Consider the following 14,519-nt stretch of genomic DNA (forward strand, 5'->3'; position numbering starts at 1 on the left):
ATAGCTAATTAAATTTTATAATTTGCAACAACATTAAGCATTAACTGAAAACAGTAAAAGCAATATTTCCTCCAATAATTCTTTATTATAGTGTCTTCAAAATCTGTGAGTTAAGACTACCTTAACTTTTTTTAAAGAAAATTCAAGTGTTCTGAGCCAATTGCTTTATTTATTTGAATGATTTTTGTTGTTGTTTATTACAAAGACACCATGCGTGAATTTTACATAATAATTTTCAGCTACTTTAAAACAGGTACTGAAACAATGTGATTATAATTCGAAGAACTATAAACAGAATTCTTTGATACTCAAATAAGCCATCACAGATGTTAATGCATTGCCAAGAAAGATTTTTTTTTCATTAGAGCATGTTCCTCTCCTTCAGATACAAAAAACGAGCAAGTTACAATCAAGATGTGCAATATCAGTCAGGAAAAAAAGATCTAAAACTCTGGTAACAAGTTATTTATTCTTCAGTAAATCACATACGGGTTAATTTACTTTCTCAATTGTAAAACCAGACTAATTTCTCTAAATTCAGTGTTTTTCATTGCCATTTCTGTTTGCATGCTGGAAGCTCAGCATCTTCTCAGCTGTGCTAATGTATCTGTTTTGATATTGTGAAACAAGCTTTGGAACTGCTCAGGATCTAGAGCTGTCTCAGCCTGCACTGGTCATATCCTTTCCACCCTGCTGGTCCTCATCATTGGGTCATACACAGAATATTAAGGGGTTTGGATGGACTTTAAAGATCATCTACTCCCACACCCCCTGCCATGGACAGGGACACCTCCCACTAGATCAGGTTGCTCAAGGCCTTTTCCAATCCATCTTTAAACACATGCCAGGCCTGGGGCATCCACAACCTCCCTGAGCAACCTGTTCCTATGTCTCACCACTCTCACAATAAAATTCTTTTCCTAACATTCAGCCAAAATTTCCCCTCTTTCAATTTGCATCCATTACTTCTTGTCCTGTCACTACAGGTCCTGATGAAGAGTCCCCCTCTGGCTTCCCTGTAGCCCCTGCAGATACTGGAAGGTGCCGTGATGTCTCCACACAATTTTCTCCAGGCTGACCAGCCCCAACGTTCTCAGCTGTTTTCGCAGGTTGTACCCCTTGAACCTATTCTGTCATGGTGACCATTCTTGCCATCTGTCTTTCAACCTTTTCTCTTCTTTCTCAGCTGAGAAGGCTGGCACTGCACAGAATATTCAAGCTGTAGGTGTACTATGGATTTATATACTCTCGTAATGATGGCTTTCATTTTGTTCTCTGCTTAAAATTTTGGTTTGGCTGTTCTTGACGTGACAGTTTTGCAGAGCTATCCATTTACTTCAAGATCTCATTTCTGAGAAGTGATGGTTAGTTCTCAACCCATCACTTTATATGTAAAGATAGACTTTTTTTCCTGTGTGCATTTGTCTGCACTGAATCTCTTTTTTTTCTTCCCATTATTGCCAGCATTATAAGATCTTTCTCAACATACCATATCTGGCTTTTCTCTTAACTTTTCTGAGTAACTTGGTACCATCAGCAGATTTTGTTCCCTCACTATTCACTTTTATATTTTCAGACCACTTATAAATATGTTGAATAGCACAGATCTCCACAGGGTTTTAAGTGATGACCTACCTCTACTGTGAGCACTGACCATTTATTTCTGTACTCTGCTCTCTATGCCAACTAGTTATTTATTGATGTGAGCATCTTCCTTTTTGTTCCAGAATATTTTATTTTCTTAAAGGCTTTTGGGAATGAACCTTGTTAAACCCCTTTTGAACACCTAAGCAGGTGATCTCAGCTGGGTCTCCTGGCTCTCCTACTTGTAGATTCCTTCAGAGAATTTGAATACACAATTAGGCCAGGACTACTCTTTTAAAACTTACACACAAAACTTCACAATATGACACAATTATTCAGATTACACGATTTCCATTATTTTTTATAATTTCTACTCATTTTCCCAGCACAGATGTCAGGCTTACTGGGATGCAGCTTCCTGGATTTGCCTGAATATCGTTCTAAAATCTGTTGCTTTATTAGTCAGATTTCAGTCCTCTGGCTCAAAATTATTTGAGCTAAGAAGCTGCACACCACAATCACCTGTTTCTCTCCTGAATTTCTTTAAAATTTCCAAGTGAAAGTCTCTACTCCTGATGAGTTTTTTTAGGTTGTTTTGTTCATTTACTCTGTAAACTATTTATGGACGCTTCCATTTGAAGCAAATCCTAAAATGTATTCAATAAATTAGGATTCTGGGATGGCATTCTCACCAGCCTCCCCCATTGGTAAGCACAGGTGCGAAAAAATCACAGCTTTTCTGCTGTGGCTTCATATTTTTTGAATGTGCCTTTCATGCCTCGAGCATCTTAGAGATTTTCTGTCAGTAATCATGCTCCTGATGTGTTTGAAGATAAAGGATATTATTACTTTTTATTCCTTAAGTTGATTTTCAACTTCTTTTGAGCATTGCTTGTTGAATTACTTGTTATCTAGATTGACTTGAGGCTCTGGCTTACCATGCAGCCCTAAAAGCAACACACCACAGGAGGTGCAACTTCATGGTAGGCTTGAACTGTCTCAGGTCTGAGTTACCATCTAGCAGAAGGCCACCTTCTGTTGTCACATGCTGGCACCAATGCTCAGCTATACTGTGAGTTGATCAGGCTGAAAACTGGCCATTGTAGGCAACTTCTCACCTTTCTCCAACCACACAGTCCCACCACACTTGTGCTATTGCAGGGAGAAGGGAATACAGAGATAGAACTCGTGGTGTAACTGGTATTTTAACACCAAAGAATATTTGGATTAACTTGATTTTGAAGCTCTATCTAGGGAGTAATCCTGGGCCATGGATCAGAAATGAGTGGGTGGGTGGCAGTGGTGAGGTGAGGACACCTAAGACTGTTGCCAAATCCCTCTCCTCATCAAACTACATGCTGAGTGTAATGCAGAATTCTGACACTCAGGGGCTTAAGATAATCAATTACAATAATCAAAGTTAAGCCTTTTCTAAAGGGGTATTTAGGAAAATTTGCAGGGTGTATTTTCCCTGCCCAGTGAAGCTATGTCTTGATTTTCAGATTTACAAGTTAATTTATTGGAAGAGTAGGAGGGGAGAAAAACCAGGGACTGGGGAATGTTCAACACCGTTACTAAAATACAGAAAGCTTGGGGGGTACTTAATCCCCATCCTGCATTTCTGTCATCTGCTAAACATTGTTCCCCATTGTGCACACAAGGAGAAGTGCAAAGCTGACCCAGCAGATTGAGATGAAAAGATTAGAAGCAGAAATTAAAGTCTCCTGGAGAGATTGTTCAGCTATTATACACTGATAAATTTTTCATGGATTTCCCTACATTTTAAAAAATCGTATTAATCTGAACTCAGGTGGTTTAAAAACATTCCTCTGATTGTCAGTATTTCCCTCTGATTGCCTGGTAGGAACACTCTGGTAGACAAAGCCATTCCTAGTTCAGCTAGAGGAAGATTTACGCATTCAAACTATTTGCCCAGGCTACTTCTGCTTCAGTTTCTGACCTGTCCTTCATTCAGATATGGAAAGAAAGTGTGAGCTCAGGACATAAATGCCTGCTACTGTGAGAACAGAAAATGGCTGTGCTGGGTGAGACCAAGCATCCCTCTGGCCAGGCACTGTCTCATTCAGCAGCCAGAAGTGAGTGCCTGGAGGAGGACAGAAGGGGAAAGTAATAACATTTCCCCCAAAAGTTCTTCCAGCTTCCACCAATCTGAGTCTCAAAGACTACTCCAGCCAGATGAGGTTCATGTGTATTGTTAACCTCTCTGGATTTCCCTTTTGGGAACTTGTTCAAGCTCCCCTTGAACCCATAGAAACGTTAAACTCTGACAGTACCCTGTGGCTACTTAATTATGTTATGTTTAAAGATCTGCTTTTGCTTCTTTTCCAGCTGCCACATCTGTCATCCTGCCTTCATTTCTTGTCCTGGCAAAGCCTGTGCACAAACCGCGTGAGGGAACCTCTTTGTGTATGGTGCTTTAGTCCAGATACCTTCATCATCTCTCCCATCAGTCTCTTTTTCTAGGCATACAAAGGGTCTACTTTGCTTAGTGTCTTTTTAATGGAAATCTCTTCCTGTGATCATCCTTGTTGCCCTTTTGTGAAGCTTTTGAAAAGGTAGGGGCAGACAATATGCAAGATGTGGGTGTGTCATGTATTTATATGCTGGCATAAATATTCTGTACTTATCTTCTATCCCCTTCCTATTTATTCCTAATATTCAATGAACATCACTAACGACCAAACAGATTCTTTCATGGCCCTCTCTTTTATCATCCCAAGACCTCATTCCTTGGTGGTAAGATGGCTGAAAGCCCATAATTTTATTTGCAAAGTTTTGATTATTCCCAGATGCATCACTTGAACACTTATCTCAGCTGAATTTCATGGGATAGTTAAGGAGTACTCATTGAGTTTCATAAGATCCTTCAGCTGCTCCTGCTAAGTGTCCTCAATTCTATTGTCCTGAAAATCTGGCATCATCAACAGACTGCCACCTAACCAGTCATCCTCTTTTCACTTTCCTCATGAATCAAGGAAGGAAGTTTCCTCATCTCTAGGCATAACCTCCTCTTTCAAAATGAGATCCCAATATTTCTTTCTCCACAGTGCTGCCTCCTTCATTTCATCTTGACAACTCCTCACCAGAGAGACAATAGCCAGTTTTGAATCTCTGTTTCTTTTAACAACACCCAAGTATTTTGGGCTCTGATGGATGTAACACACTAGACAAAAAGGTTCTCACATCACCTCTCTTAGAAGGATGCCAGTCAGAACTCTCTAGTTTTCTTGGCACTGCACACACAGTACAGTGCTTAGAAACCAATTCTCTGTGCAGTTCAACATCTGAGGTCAGTGACAAACACAGCTTTCAAAGAAGGGTACATTTGAATCCACTCTTCTTGTCAGATGAATAACAACAGTAAAGTGATGCATCTCTAACAAAACCCCCTAATAAAGGTTTTAAAGCGTGGTGATCATGGGAATTAGCTTGAGAGAACATGCAAAGTACAATCCAACTTAATCTAATTAGGGTTTTAACACACAAAAGTTAACACCTCTCCTGGCATTTATAGTTGATAAATTAAATATTTTTTAAAAGAAAGAAAAAGGAAATTTTGAAATGCTTTGGTAAGTTTGGAACTCAAAAGTTTCACTTCCAGCACAATGTTTCTGAAATTTTAAAAACAACTTACTGAACATTTTTAGAAAAAAAAGTGCTTGAAAATGGAATTTTAATAATGGAAATAATAGCATCTTTGAGATTTTTTTTCCATTAAAAAGTATGAAAGACAAATTGAAAATATAAAAAGTGCTGTTTTGCTGAAATACCCATGTCTGCCTTTAAGGTCACTGGCAGAATAGATCAGGAATGAATTCTCTCTTTGGTCCTCATCAGTATATTTACTTTTACAGATACACAGAACCTTGCAGAAGCCTGGGGTTACTTTGTGTTTCCTCTAGTCAGTGCCAACATCACACAAACCAGCACCACCTTTTAGCTCTCTCGCTGATTCAGAAACTGTCAGGAGGAAATTTCCAATGAAGAAGGGATGGCTAGCAGCCAGGAGTATTACACTGAGGAAGCTGAAGAACTACACAATTTGGAAAGAGAAAATCTATAGGACTAAACTGAGAAGATAACTACAGAAAGAAACAAAAAGAAATAACAATGAGCTGAGCAACTAACACAGTAAAGAAAAATTTTAATAATTACTCCAGGAAGAGATGAAGTGGGAGTGAGGAAGAGGCCACCTCTACCATCCACATCCCCATGAAATAACTCATCACAGACAAAGAAAAGGTCTGCCAGGGACTCTGGGTGGTCATGCTGTTTATTATTTCTCAGCCTGTGATCAGTGGATTAGCTGAGGGTACATGAAATATGTGAGATACCAGAAGATGACTTACAAAAAATTGCAAATCTTCTATATCTTGTTGTAATTTATATTATTTATGGTAGCCATCTCCTTACAGCTGAGTTCTTTAAAAGTAAAATACTATATGTTGCAGGTATTAGGTACCTCTCCATCTTCAACCTCATTTGCACTGCCCTCACCATCTTCTGCTGACAGCAAGCCTGTAGCTTGGTTTTGCTACTGCTTTGAAAGCTCATTTAGTGCAGTTTCATGCAACTTTCTGGTCATATCTCATTTTTGTGTCTTGATTACTTCAATTCTGTCTCTGTAGGCTCATCATAGTCCCTTAGGCTTCTCATTAAAAATCTGATTCCTTTTTGAGTCTTTGGCTGAGGCTCATGTGCTAACAAAAGATGTCTCAGTACACAGCCTGTCATCCCCTGCAATGGCACAGTTTCTGCTTGTGCCTTTGGGATCTGTTCTTTGAGAAACTGCTATCACCGTGTCTTTACTAGTAATTTTTCCCCTTCTCCTTTATATGAAATGCCAATTGCTCAGATTTGTATAAAGTCCCATGAAATACACTGATCCAATCTCTTACTTCTTAATGCTTGTCACATCCCACTAACAGCCAATGCTCACTCGTTCCACAGCCTACCATAAGACCCAGGACAGAAGGCTCTCAATGGCATAAAGGAATTAGGTATTTTATTCCTATTGAATTTCATCTGAGTGAAAATTGAATTGAAAATCAATGGGAACTGGGAGCATAAAACCCTGTAATATGTCTAAAAATCTCTTACAGTGAGGTTTTTCAGCTGCTTTTCCCACCCTGAGGAAGAGGGTGAGTAGAAATGCTGAGGAGGACCTGTCATGCAAAGGAAACATTTCCAGGAGCAGGCAAGCTGGTAGATCATGGCTCAGGCAATGGGCTTGACCTCATTTCTCTTCTGTATTACAAAATTTCTGTAAATTTCTATTAGTGCCCTTAGTCCAAGTCATTTCCCAGCTCAACAGATCCAGTCTGTTCCCAGATACCTTTAACCACTGAGCAAAAACAAAAGCAATATGCCCAAGAGTACAGCTGAAAAAATGGAGACCAGGAGATCCTCAGCATGTCAGAGCAGAGACTGGCTCCTGAGTGCAGTGCAAAAGCTGGCAGAGTCAATCTGCACCACAGCCACCCACTCCTGACCTTTATGATGATGGCGGGTTTGCCTTTTTTTTTTACTATTTATTTGGTTTTATGGTTTTTTTCCCCCCAAGACAGAAAACAGAAAACCAGATTGCCTCAGAAAACAGATGTCAAGAACAGATGGTTCCTGATGCTGTAGATATTATTTAATACTTCTATATGAACTATGGTACTTGCATGTTATTCCCATGACTTTATTTACAGCGCAGAGTTACCTTCCACCTGAGAGCCACTAACATGTGGCTTGATTTTCTAGAAGAGCAGTAAAACCAACAACTGAGCCAAACTTCTTCATTAGAGTGACAGAACATCAACCAACAGAGCCCAAGGGCTGGAGTCCTGTAGGGGTGAAGCATTGAGTTCTAATCACCATTCTACTGAAATCACAGAACTGGAATAATAATGGCAGTAAGAACAGACCCTGCAGTGGAGAGTTTATCCAAAATTAATTTTGTGAAGACAGCTGTTATTATGAGGTGAAGGGCAATCTAAAGTGGCCATGAAATCCAGAATGCAGTTATGAGAGTCACCACTAAAAAAACTGTTGCTATGCATTGACAGGGGAGATCTTCAATAAATTCCAAACACACTGCCAAAGCAGCAACCCACACCTAGAGGTAATGTTGTCCTAAACTCAGCCCTTCTCTTCCTCATTTTTTTCATATGAAAAATGGCACTTTGAAACTTTAATTATAGGTAAATACTTAATAGGCAAAGCAGCATTTGGAAAACACATTTGGAGGGAGAGAGGAGAACCCTTGCATAGAACTAAAATTTTCCTTGGTAGAAAAGTGTTGAAAGCTAGGGACAGATTTTTATCTCCTTGAAAATCACTTCACAATTAAACTTTCTGACACTGATCCACTGTCAAACCTCCCAGCTCAACCATGTTTGTGTGAGTACTTGAAGTACTACCTGGAGGCCATAATGTGTAACTCAAGAGTTACAGATTAAGATGGGGTAGTCGCCATTCAGTGTCAAATTTTCTTGGTCACTGAAGACAAAAGGAAATAAAAAAATGAAAAAAAAAATTAAGTGGATTTGGGGTGTGTACCATTCAGAGTAATTTCTGGGAATCTCTTAAACCACAAGTGTTAAAAATTTTAAATTGCTCTGGTGCCTTTTTGCACCAATTCTTTAGACCAAGTCAAAACCAATAATAGTTTTCTTTTTGCCTGCACTTGAATCTAAGTTACTATTTTGTTTGTTCCTCTGGTAAATGAACGAAATTGGCAGATATTGGTATCTGGATAATTATTCTACACAGTTCCTGTCTAAAGCATCATCAGTGCATCCTTTGGGAAGGTGCCCCTGGGTAATCAAATTAGATTGTGACCTACACTGTGCTATCATCTTCCTGGTGCAATAAACAACACTATCACATCATTTCCCATATATGCTATCAAAAGATCTACAAGAGAAGCCACTAATTTGTTGTTCTATGTAGACCTCCCGTGCAAATGACCTGTTATGGAATTCAACACTCTGCTGACATCTTTAAAGAAAGCTCCTTCTCTTTGCAGCCAAAGAAAGCTGTTGAGTGACAGCCATCAGTCAGCTGGGAAAGATGAGTGATAAATACAAAAACAAGAGGCACCCGATGGAAGTGGGCAGTGTGTTAATCTTGTCATCATATTTACAGTCCCTGCTCCTGTATTTCTTGCCATTAATATCCTGTATTTCTTGCCATTAATACAGCCAGGGAGTATTTAAGTGCTGAATGGAATATTCTGCCACCATGTGCCTAAAGCCACCTTCAGGGATTCCCAGAGCACCACTGTGCAGAGGCTGACAGAATGAAGAAAAAATGACAACAGAAACTTGGGACCTGTATTTGTAATATTTCACATGCGCACACAAAGATTAGGTCACACATTTACTTTTTTCCAGCCACAAAAGACAACATCCTAAATACACAGTTATCCAAGCATAAAGCAGAAACTGCTGACTCGTAGGGAAACAACAACTCTCACAAACAAAACACTGTGGTTATGGTTGAATGCTCGATGTTCCTATTACTTTGTCAACTGCTTGCAGTGCTATCTAATTATACTGCATTTTGGTTTTGAACAAGGTTTGAATGAATCCTGTCTTCATATACTTGGCAAAGATACCAGATTTCCTGGAAATAATAGTCTATAATTTTTATTTGGCATAACTGGCTCTTCTAACTTCAACCCAACTTATACAAGATTTTTGCTTGCTCTTAGGATAGCAGAAAATATCCGCTGCAGACTCACTGGTAGCCTTTGAAAGGCCTGACTTCTGTGTGTTATTTTTGAATTAAAATTTTTGTTTTATTATTAATTCTTATCTTACAATACCAGATATTTTAAAAGTTTATGTATATGTAATCATTCATTAAATCTTAGTAATTTCAAAAGATATTATTTTTATGATGACTGTATTACAGAGCTTCACAAATTCAATTTTACTGTAACATAAACAGAATTTGTGTAGCAATTTATTTTGGAAAATGCTAGGTAGATAAAAACAAAGGTCAAAAGTCATAGTGGATAATAGCTGATGGTTTTGATAATGCTAATTATATATTACTAAAGAATAAAGGTAGAAAGGGAAATATGAGCATTAAAAGAAAGATAAACATCCCAGTGCTGAATTTAAAATGAAAAAACGAAAAAAAAACCCTTTAAATGTCTTTGTAGCTCACTGTCATACACCGAAGACATAATGAAGCCTGAATTAAAAATGTCAGTTTCTGTGAATGTTGATAACTTGGTTCTTTGTTGTACAAGTCAAAATGTGTCTGTTTGATGGGTTAAAATGACAGTCTGCAAATGGGAGAAGCTAGAGCTAAAAAAAGAAGACCCCCCCCACTTCCCAAAAGACTTATAAAAAGTAGGCCCGTAATGCAGTACTTTAAGGAGAAGACCTGTAGGGTAGAAGAGCCAGTATCTTTAGAAAGTAACCAAGCAGCACTAAAAGGCAATGTCCATGGCCAATCAAAACTATTTCTCTAGCTGCTGGGGCTCTTGCATCTCTGCCTTCACACTAGACTGGAAACCCTTTGTACTAATTGCCAGACTGTACCAGATTTTCTGGTTCAGTTCCATCCCATAATTGACCGACAATGATGGGCAAGGAAGGGGAAAAATTCAGGCTCACCACTGCAAGCAGAGGGTCAGAAATGGTTTCATAGGGAGCACATCACTGCTTGGCACTAAATGCAGGGTTAAGCAAGCATCATCTGTACTTTCTTCTAATGCCTAGGTTAAAAGGGGGATGGGAAAAACATCCTCACTGCAGCAGGGCAAAGAGAACATTTTAAAAGCTGGCATAGCTTCCTCAAGAATCCTCCACAGAGACAAGAAAATGCCTGGACGATTTTTAAGAGTTGGTCACTAACCGCAATAGCAGCGCGTTACTCGTATTAAAATAAACAAAGCAGTTCCAAAATTCCATTTCTCCACTGAAAAAAACTCTTCCCACGTTACAGTAAAAGTATTTGTCCATAAAGTTGTTTCTCCAAGAAAATAAAATAATTCACAAATTCTTTTCCAAATATAAATACATATATAGAAAATAATTTGCATTGAAAAAGGTAGAAATATTTTAACATAAAATGCATATAGTTAACATTTAACAGGACACTTTTAAGTTCACAAATAAATATTTACTGTACATCTAATCTAGTTCACCACAGCTCATACATCTGTAAATTCTTATTGTTGTAGGCTCTTTTGCTTACCGCTGAATTGCTTTAATAAACCCAGGAAAAACTTATTAGAAGAGGAAAAACCCCAAATTCTTTCAGAAATTTGACTAATGACAGAATATTTCTGATCATGAATCTTATTTACCCTCAATTGTTCTCCACCCACTTTATTTTAAGCAAACAGCACCCCCAATAGCATTTCCAAAAACATTAAGACAGTTCTGAGACCAAAGTGAAAAAGAATGAAAGAGGAAAGAAAGAAAGAAAAAAAGGAAAAAACAATTTAGTGCTCGTGGCAAAGCAGTTCCAAACCACACGATTCCCTGTGCTACCCATGCCCTGGAAATATCCTAGCCACAAGTCAAACACTTTCCCCTGCACTGTTCCCCTGTCTTTGAAGGATAGTTATTTGCAGAGTACCTGCTCTCTCACACCTCACTGTGCAGGTACACACTCCTCACTTTCAGCAGTTAGTTACAATTCAGTTTCTATAAGAGGAAATTCCATTCAATTCCACCTCCCCTCCAGCCCCATCACCTATCACTCCAGAAATGGTTATTTTTCCTGCTAAGCTGAAACCTGCTCCCCTCTCCACCAGCTCCAAATGAGTGATAAGCTGCAAAGTTTCAGAACTAGGCCAATAAAGTTAGCACCTTTCAGCACAGACAGCAGAGGACTTCAGCAAAATCTTACCTTTCAAACCCTGAACAGAGCTGTCTTTTATGAGGCCTATGCAGCTGACAAGTCCTGGGACTTTCTCAAGCACAGGACCCATACAGGTGAAATTCTAATAGGTGGCAAACACCTGAGAACTGGACAAGAAGACTACAAGAAAAAAGAAATCAAATGAGTAAAATGTCTTCCCAGAGCCACAGTCAGCTCTTGTGCATGGGGAGTTACGAATGCACTGGCTATAGACTTTTGTCCAAAGCTGTAGGTTTTTTTTTTTTTTTTTTTTTTTTTTTTTTTTTTTTTTTTTTTAGTGAAGCTAGATTAGTTCATACAAAACTCAACAATACAGCACTGAAACCCATTGTTGATATTCAACATTTTTCACATAGCGGAACAGAATAGACAATACGGTATCTAGGAAACCATGGGCTGGATTACAAACTGATGATATCTCATCCTTCTGGAGGGCCTGTAAACCTTTTTATTACCTACCACAGAAGGGGGGAAGAAAATCTGAAACAAAACACCACAGCATAAACCACCCCGTATTGATAATGTTTGAACTCTTTTCATAAATAAATGAATTTAATCTTTTTCCTAGTTCTGTCCTAAGCTCACCCCCCCCTGCAATATGCATACATAATGAAACACTTGCCTTTCACACTGCTTAAATAACTGTTAAATGCACAGCGTTCATGCCAGCCTGTGCCATGAGGCTCGTTTTAAAAACAGCTTCCATGTTATATACATAAAAACAGACCTATACCTGCCCTCATGGTATTCCTTACACTTCGCAACTTATACATAATGATGCCTCTCTATCTCTGTAACAACACAAATCACATTTTCCTTCACACATAAACTTATAAATGCAGTTCCTGCTGGGCATATAAGAATATTTGAAATAATTCAGCTGCCTGCTAATTTTTAACAAAAAATTCTTCAATTTTCAAACCTCCATTTAACCAGTCCCTGTACTTGCACCACATCACATCTCCAGCTTTCACCACACTCAGTTCAGTGTAAACTCCACGTTGTTTTTGCAGCATTTACACAGTGCAGAAAAGAAAATAGTTCTAGGAGATCCATTTACCCCTGCACCGATTATTTTTATGTTTCAACCTCACTCCTTTTCCTCAGACTCCAGTTCCCATATTTTCCTTAAAACCCCAAATAGTCTAGGTAGCCACAGAAGTGATTGTTCCTACCAGTTTCTTTTCATCACTTCTGCAATTGACCAATTGACAACTGATTGATGGTTATCTTTTCACTTCCACAATGAAAGAAATTACCATCACTATAGCTATGTACAGTAAATGCCTCCAGAGTAAATTACATGATTCTAAAATTCTCCTTAGCTCACTTAGTAAAACATCAACACAAAAAGTTTCTTTTTTGCCTCTCTTCCTGTACTGCAGATTTGGCCTTTCCTGTCAGCTTCAGAAAAGAACTTGACAGCTTCTTTAAAAAGAGGAGTATAAAAGAACTTGAATAAGGGATGGCACAGGGCCGGGCTAAGGCTTCCATTCTCTGCAAGTGGCTATTCTTTGCACTGAAAAAAAAATTAGGCATGTGAGCACAGATAAGCCACATAAGAATACCCCAAAGAATATTCCCAGTGACCTTGAGATTTTGCTGCAATTCCGTATCCATTCTCTGCTGGAACAGCTTCATGAATTCTGAATTTCTGAATGACTAACTTATTTCCAGAATGTGAAATTTATTCCTTGTAGGGAGAAAAAACACTCCCACAAAATTAGGAGAAAGTATATGCCACTGCAAAATAAAATAAATTTGTCCTTGGATTTTTGCAATAGTTCAGATGTATTGGTAAGAATTTGGCTCCATTCCCATCACTGGTTTTAGTGATGTTGAGATGGAAGAGAGATGCAATTCTATCTAAAACCAAACACCCCTCTTAATTTTGTCAGAATTTTTAGCTCCTGCATGGAAATATAGTGAAAACTTTTGATTGCTGTACAATTAAGGGCGGTTTTCAGAGCATTAAATATAACACTGGGAAGGACTGATAATTATTTATTGGGTTGTGTTCCTTCTTGGAAAGGACTCTAAAATTGAAACTAAAATAGCCTCATTATGGCTCATTATTTAAATAAACACTAAAGGAGAAATGTAACTCTGTTTTGGGGTGGCCAAAAGATTTTGTAATAAATATAAAACCCTGTTTACTTTGCAATAAAAGATACAACTGCTCACAGATCCCGTTCTGTTCAAGTTACAGCCTTTAGAAGTTTCTACAACTTTCTGCAGGCTGATAATCTCTATGAGTTTTTCTCACTTCAGGCCAGCACTATCACCAGCTTTTAACTATAGGCTTTCCTGTGTTTGCGTTATCAGCAAATATCAGGACTGGGTAGTCTTGAAGTCCCCTTCACTAATTTATTCAGGAAAGGGGTTCTGGAATTTGTGTTGTGCTACCTTGGATCCTTCCTGAGAGGTGGGGCCATGATGGAGGATTCACTCCAGATCTAAATAAGACATACAGAGTGGATGAAATGCTTCTCAAACATTCTTTTCAGCTCTTTTATCCCCTCTGAGTCTATCAGCAATATTAGTTCTGGATATCTCTACCCTCTACTGGTTTCCAAAAGAGAGGGGCAAACAAGAATCAGGAGAGATTTGATCTGAAATTCCCATGCTCCAACAAAAGACCAAAGCTCAACCAAAAGGAGACTAACCATGGTCTGCAATTACCTGTTACTGAAAAGAATTCTGAGTGTAAAGGACCCTTTATTGTGAGGGGAAGAAAGGTATGAGAAATTACAGCAGATAATGCATTGCAGTTGTTTTACTACTATTAGAGGACTAGCGAGGGAATTCTTTATGTAAAATTCATATTGTTCATTTCTTTCATTATTGTTACTTTTCCAAAGAATTCTATGCCCATGTACCAATATCCAGAGAGAAATAGCTGGTATTAAAATCAGTAAATAACAGAGTTAGTGTACTGCTGTGCTAACTAGATGAAAGGAGGATGGCTGCTATTAATGTACATAAATATGATTTGAAAAGGGACAATAGAGAATAAAAAGGAAATAAATCAGGTTCATCTT

At 38.4% G+C, this 14,519-nt stretch overlaps 1 long non-coding RNA gene across 3 annotated transcripts in view; it reads right to left on the reverse strand.

Annotated features, from left to right (window-relative positions):
• LOC134423819 (uncharacterized) overlaps positions 1-14,519 on the reverse strand; it is a 257,787-nt gene that overhangs the window by 76,111 nt on the left and 167,157 nt on the right. The window contains exon 1 of one of the 3 annotated variants that reach the window (XR_010029201.1): positions 11,467-11,655. The exons of the other annotated variants lie outside the window; for them this stretch is intronic. This is a non-coding gene — a long non-coding RNA (uncharacterized LOC134423819). Of the gene's footprint in view, positions 1-11,466; positions 11,656-14,519 lie in introns of those variants that run through there. 3 annotated transcript variants of the gene reach the window in all.

This window comes from Melospiza melodia, chromosome 12 (assembly GCF_035770615.1).
Source record: "Melospiza melodia melodia isolate bMelMel2 chromosome 12, bMelMel2.pri, whole genome shotgun sequence".
In the NCBI taxonomy this organism is placed as follows: Eukaryota; Metazoa; Chordata; class Aves; order Passeriformes; family Passerellidae; genus Melospiza; species Melospiza melodia.